This window comes from Ceratosolen solmsi, unplaced genomic scaffold (genome assembly GCF_000503995.2).
Source record: "Ceratosolen solmsi marchali unplaced genomic scaffold, CerSol_1.0 scaffold41, whole genome shotgun sequence".
Lineage (NCBI taxonomy): Eukaryota > Metazoa > Arthropoda > Insecta > Hymenoptera > Agaonidae > Ceratosolen > Ceratosolen solmsi.
Genome location: NW_011948424.1, coordinates 2,530,021 through 2,536,794, shown reverse-complemented (window position 1 = coordinate 2,536,794; position 6,774 = coordinate 2,530,021).

Below are 6,774 nucleotides of genomic sequence, written 5' to 3'. Positions count from 1 at the left end.
ATACAAACCATTTATTTATTTAAATGTCACGATTCTCTTGGCTAAATAAGCATAAACATTATTGTTTGCTTCACCCAACGAACGTTTATTATAATAAGACTCGTTGTTTTGTTTTGTTGTATCATTATCATTATCATTATCATTATCATTATTATTATTATTATTATTATTATTATTATTATTATTATTATTATTATTGCTGCTGCTTATGCTGTTGTTGTTGTTGTTGTTGTTGTTGCTGTTGTCGTTACTACTATTATTATTACATTTTGCAATATTTATATGGTAGGCGAAGAAATTGAATATTTCTCACTTTCACAGGACAAAATTCACATTTTTCTCACGGAATAACCAACCGTTGATTTATAATCGCAACACATCTCTTCTTACGATATAATTAAATATAATTTCCTTCCTTTTTATGCTTTCGTATACATACATATATTTCTCTATTATGGAAATACAATGTGCCATGCTCGTTTTTTCTGTCGGTGGAGAGTAACTTAGTAAGGCAAGTTATTAAGTATTCGATGGATGTCAAAAAGGCAAGTCTATGATACTTTGTCACAATTGTAAACAATAGCCATTGTCGACAAATAAACTTTCAATTTATTACGTTGCATCTTTCGATTATTATTCAACTAATCTACTCCATTACCATCCACTACCATAATATTTTTGTCGGTACATTTAGCGTTTATTAAGCGTAATGTTGATTTTACGATAGATGCACATTACAACGTATCTTTCGCCTATAGTGTGAATAATTTTTATTCATAAGATAAATAATGTTCAATTAGATTGGGCTGATTGAGCTGATTGAGAAGGTTGCTATCGTCGATAAATGCAAAGAAAAAAAAAAAAAAAAAAGAAAGAGATGCAATTTCAATGATGACTTTGTTGATTTGTATTGCTCGACCATATTGTTCTATTCATCCTAAAAGCGCATCTATGAGTATTCCGATAGATTGAAACGGAAATGCCAAGTAATTTTGCAGTTCCATTTACCTCCTTCTAATTGCTTTATTATCTTACAAAGTTCTTAACAACAATGGCTGTGCTAAGCGTTACTAGAATAATAATGTCGGCGATAAAACAACAGTTTGTAACATATAATAATAAAAAGCATTAAACTGGCTGCACCGTGCGATTATAATAAAGCGCATTTATAAAGTAATAAATAATGCTCGTCCAGTAGTGCGCAAAACTTATCAGCGACAATAATTTTTAGTATAAATTAATAAGCTTGTCGTACAAGGAAAGTAAGCTTAATCTACGTCTCTTATAATTTAATCGAACTCCAATAAATATCGTTAATGCAGCAATGTACAAGCAATCGACGGATACATTTATAATTATTGCTTATCTGATGTAATGTTTACGAGAGTGCACACGAGTGCACACAGTAAACCACTACTTTCTTTCATTTTTTTCATTCCACTGTAATGCATTTCAGCTATGTAATTATGATTTTTTTTCATCGTACATTAAACGAGTGTTTTTCTTGTAAAACAATTTTTCTTAACTAAGTAAGAATTCAAATTACAAAGCAAAGCCAATATACTTCTTTGCAACACTACCTCGTAAATGTTAAACTGGTTTAACAAGCTTGACACGAGTTGTTTTTGCAAAACTGATCTTTACACGAAAGCTCGCCGCTCTTTACACACAATTTATCCAACCGCATAAATAATTATTACAAACTGTAAAAAATTGAAAAAATAAAAGGTAGCCCGTATATCGGCAGAGTCGACGAGTTTCTTATTTCTTTCTTCTTTTTTTTCTTCTCCAATGCTGCTTTCTATCAAATGATTCGTGGTTTGGGACAGAATATTCGGCTAAGCCCTCGGACCGATGACTTTGTATCTATTGGTCCCCGACACTTTCTAATGCCATAATTGCACTTTACCGACATGGTTACATCGATTGGCTAATTGATTCGTTAAAATACGAGAAACTTTGGGGATTGTTTACTATATAAAACAAATATGAATACATACAATTAAATGATTTAATAAATAAATGAAGTGATAAAATGAATGAGAAAGGGAACGGGATTAAAAGGCCCTCTCTTATATGGCAGATTTATCTCCGATTTATTTTTCAAAAGATCATCAGAGGCGCCAAGGAGAAGCGGTGTCGGCGAGGACTGTGCAAACAGTCGAATCGATTTGCGGATTGTCGATTGCGGGCAGTCGATATAAAATTTTGATTTTTCGTAACGAATCTGCGACTTTGGTTGTGAGAGGAGGGGTAGTTTTCTCGAACTGGGAAAGGATACGTGCGATATCGATTAATTCATCGATAACGATAAGAATCGTAAGGATAAAAGGTTACCTGCGAAATTTAAGGTGCAGTTGGAATGTCGGATAAAGGCCAAATCAAATAAGTATATTCGAGGCGAGCATAAGGTAAAGCTTCGTAACAAATTGTTAAATTAACAGACTCGGCTGAGAGCCTAAATGGCAAAACGATATCTTTACAATTTGTGGCACGAAAGTAAAAGAGACAAAAAGACAAGAAAATGAAATGATAAAGAAAAAAAGAAGAAGAGCAGTAGTAGCGACTAAACACAAAAACAGAAAATATGACAAAATGGAAAAAAAATTTCTCCTTGCCCATGATGAACGTCGGATAATATTCCGTCGAGTTTTATCTTCACTTTACAATTGCGAAAGCTGAAGGTACTTTCTTAAATACTTGAGGGAAGATATCCCTTAATTAATCGTCGCTGTGCACTTGAACAAAGCAAATTGCTGGAGAGTAACAGGTAGTAGGTTTTATTAGATTTCAAAATTTTATTTTCCACCAAAAGCATTTCAAATAGCTTTTCACTCGTACTTGATCTTCTTCACCTGCTAACTTTATCCATCTCCGTCTCTATTCGTATTTGCCATAAATTTGGAATTGCCGACTCACAGAGAACGTAAGAGGCGTCGTGCTTTGTATTGTTTATACGTGCAGAATAACACGAGGATACGAGAAGCTCGACAGAAGGATGTTTGCAATTTTATCGCAATAGTCCTTTAACGAGGAGTTTGCTATTCAGCGAGTGACTGACCTCAAAACAACCTCATTCACGTGGAGAAGGTAACCTTAGGGCACGGCGTTTTTTTACTTGACATGGTCGTGAACCAGATTCTCAAACAGCCTTGGGCAATGTATTTTATTTTATTTTTCCCCGCGAAATCAGGTACTCGTTTCAGCAAGGAAAAAAAAAAGAGAAGAATAGAGAGAGAAGAATAGAGGGAGAAGAATAGAGAGAGAGAGAGAGAGAGAGAGAGAGAGAGAGAGAGAGAAAGAGAGAGACTGTAAATGTAGCGAATAATAGTGTCGTATTTCGTTAAGCTGGACGGTAAGTGTGTGGCAAAGCGTCGAGAAATCTTGCGCAGCTTTCTTTTTGACCTTGAATTTACGGCTGAAAATTAATTTCCTTTGCACGACGTTGCTCGGTGAAAAAAAAAAAAAACAAAAGAAAAAAAAAAGAAATTTGATAATACATGAAGTAAAATGAATTCTGATCTCATTTTTCATCGCTTCAAAGCCATTATTCACGAGTTGGATTCTTGAAATGATAACAAATTTAAAAAACCAACCACTCGGACACTTTAATCGATATAACATTGTCCCTCTCTCTCTCTCTCTCTCTCTCTTCCTTCATCTTCTTTAAACTTACTTTTTCAACATAACAATAATCGTCATCATAATTACAGTGATGTGAATGATAATTTGACAACAAAGAGTAAACAAAATTCGCATTTCCAAGCATTTCATCCTTTTCTCCTCCGTTTTATTACATCATCCGTTACCCGCACAATTTTATGCACACTTTTCAATTACATTGCATCTAATTATCGATAACCGAAGCAATTTTAACGACTTCGCCAGACCGACTTCTCTAAAAAGATGCGAATTTTAATTCAAGGTTACCCACCGCGGCGCCTTATCTCATACTACGCCCCCCCCCTCGCCCCCACCCCTATCTAACAAAACCAATCTCCATCCCACTGTCGGTCCCCAATGCCACTTTGCCAATCCCAATGGCATAATAATAACGGCACGTACGAGCCACTGCGGAAAAGCTCCAACTTTTGCGCGAGGACGAGCACTCTCCGAGGACCTTACCCACACATCCTCCTTCCTTCTCCACACATACCTCACTCTCGGCGCTTCGGTCGTCTCGCCGCTCCAGTCAGTCCGTCCATCTTCTCTGCGATCTCCCGGTCCCATCTTACTTTCGCGGAGGTGCAACGAATAAACAGGTTTACCCGAGTCCCCCTTATAAGTCCCAGTCGAGCCGCGCTCACCGCGTGGCTCTAAGAGCGCGAGCAAAAGAGGAGGACAGGAGGGCCCCGAGACCAAGCCGAGAGCTCATGCTCTCTACTCCCTCTTCCTATCTTCGCGACGCCGCCGCGCACCACCTCATCCTTCTCTTCTTCCGTCTTCGACGATGTAGCAACGCGCGAGATGTTGCGAGGATCAAGCTGAACAGAGCAAGAGGCAGAGGTGGAGGAAAGGAGGAGGACGAGGGCCGTGGTCGGTAAGTACGCCCGGCTGCAGTCGTCCTCCTCCCTCTCTTTCACGATCCTCGGGCAGATGATTCTTCCTTTACCAAAGAGAAACTGTATACATTTCTCTTCTGTGTTCTCTCGCCCTCCCCTCTGCCGACCGACGATTCACCCGAGCCACGCCGCAGCTCTCCACTCGCACGCTCTCCCGCGCGACTCGTGACATTTTATTCCAATTTTTTTTTTTTTTTTTTTTTTTTTTTTTTTTTTTTTTGCCCACTGTTGGCGAATCCGCAGCCCGACGAGGTCGCACGCGCCGCTGTTATCGTCCTCGTCGGCTTTCACTGCTTCCGTTTGCCTCCTCTCCCCCCGCCGCCCCCCAATCTCACGCTCCCCTCTACCCGCCCCCACCGCCGACACTCCATCGCAACTCTTTCCTTCTCATTCTCTTTCCTTCTTCTTTTTGGCTGTCCCTCTTTGGCAAGTGGTGGCTCAAGTCGTAAGCGGGGGGGGGGGGCGGCGACGGATTCATTCACACACGCCTCTACCAGCATATCGGCGAATCCTCTCTTTCCTGCGCTTCTGCTGGCACAAGCTCAGTGCGCCTCATCAACGGCTATTCCTTTCGCCCGTCGGCTAGCTTATTATTAAACAGGTTATGGGCGCGCGTAATTATCGCTGCCACGGTCGGATTATTCGTTTTGAGTTGGATTGATCGTCGCGCAAAACGTAGGCCACTTTGATTTTATGCCTACGTCGCATTCCCGGTAGTCCCTATTGGACTCGCGCGCTTCGCGACAGAGATCGACTAAGTCAGTTTGCGAATTTTCAGAGCAAATAATTCGAGCTATTTAGTGTACTTTTAACGCGGTCGGAGTTATATCGTTAATGTGGGACTTGTAGGTGAAGGGGACGCTTTAAGCACGGGTATTATTTAGGTATGTATGTAGGTATTTAGGTGCTCGGGAAGTCCGTCGTTGCTCGACGTTGCCTCGAGCAAGTTATCCAAAATATTGTAGGTGCATTGCCTCGTTACTCGGACCCTGTCGGCTTGTCAGGCACTTTGGAAATAGGATCGCACGGGATCTTGGATCCGATCATGGATAACCGATGCACTCTTGATTAACAAACGAAAAGGTGGAAGTTTTTTTGGAAACGAGGAGCGAAGGATGAGTAATTTTAATAATCGATGGAATCAAGTAATTCAGCCTAGCGTGTTGAATTTCAAAATTCGCTGCAAACTTCGTCGCCCTTACACACTTGTCGGCATTGTCCGTGACATTCAAATACCAACTCTGCTGCGTCAATTACGTGCGCGCGCGCACAGTCCTTTTTATTAAAGAGAGTTACAGCGCGACGATAAACGACTCGTCGATTCAACATGTTTTTCAAACCTCCATCACCCCACACTCACGATGCGCCTCGCAAATTCAATGATAAACATAAGAGGGGAGTGGCGCGGTGGCTGGTGATGTGGTCGTGGAAAGTGAAGGGGTGGGACGCTCGATCGATCAAATGCGCTGAAAAGAAACTCAATTTCCTCGATTTTTCCTCTGTCTCTCTCTCTCTCTCTCTCTCTCTCTGAGCAATTCAATCGTGCTGAATTTCTATTTAAAAGTCCACGACCGTTACATCGAATAATATCCAAGTCCAGTTAAGCATTGCTCGGCTATTTTTATCGCTCCTTCCTCCCAAGCGTAACAACGGCCCGAGGAGTTCGACACCCGTCACTGCGTACGTCTAGAGTCGATCAGATAGATGCTGGAGGAAAATTTCCGTCTCCGCAAAGTCCAAGCGATTCGCGAGCCACCACGCACTCACTAGCGGGAGAAACTTTTGACGCTATAACGAGCGCCAAATGCTCTCGCATTAAGGACGAAGGAGCTCGGCCATGGGACTTTTTCACCGACTCTCCGCTATCTTTCTCCAAGACTTTATTGCTGTTACTAGCCATCGAGGAATCCCGAGCGCGATGCTTCTTAATGTGCTTTATTGGGAGGGAGGGGGCTATTTTAATGTATAGTGTCGCACAAATAATGCCACACGGCACTCCACGCCTCGGGAAATCTTCGGTCCATGGTATGCAAGCCGAAATGAGTTGGGTGGCGATTAAGGCGTGGGAAAAGTTACGCAACTCCTCGAGCATTAACCACCAGGGTTCTCCGTCGTGGCGTAGCTCTTGGGTAACGGCTATTTATCAGTCTCGGCAACTTGGACAACGCAAGCTGACTACTAGTAAGTGATTGAATGCTGGTTTTTTTTTTTT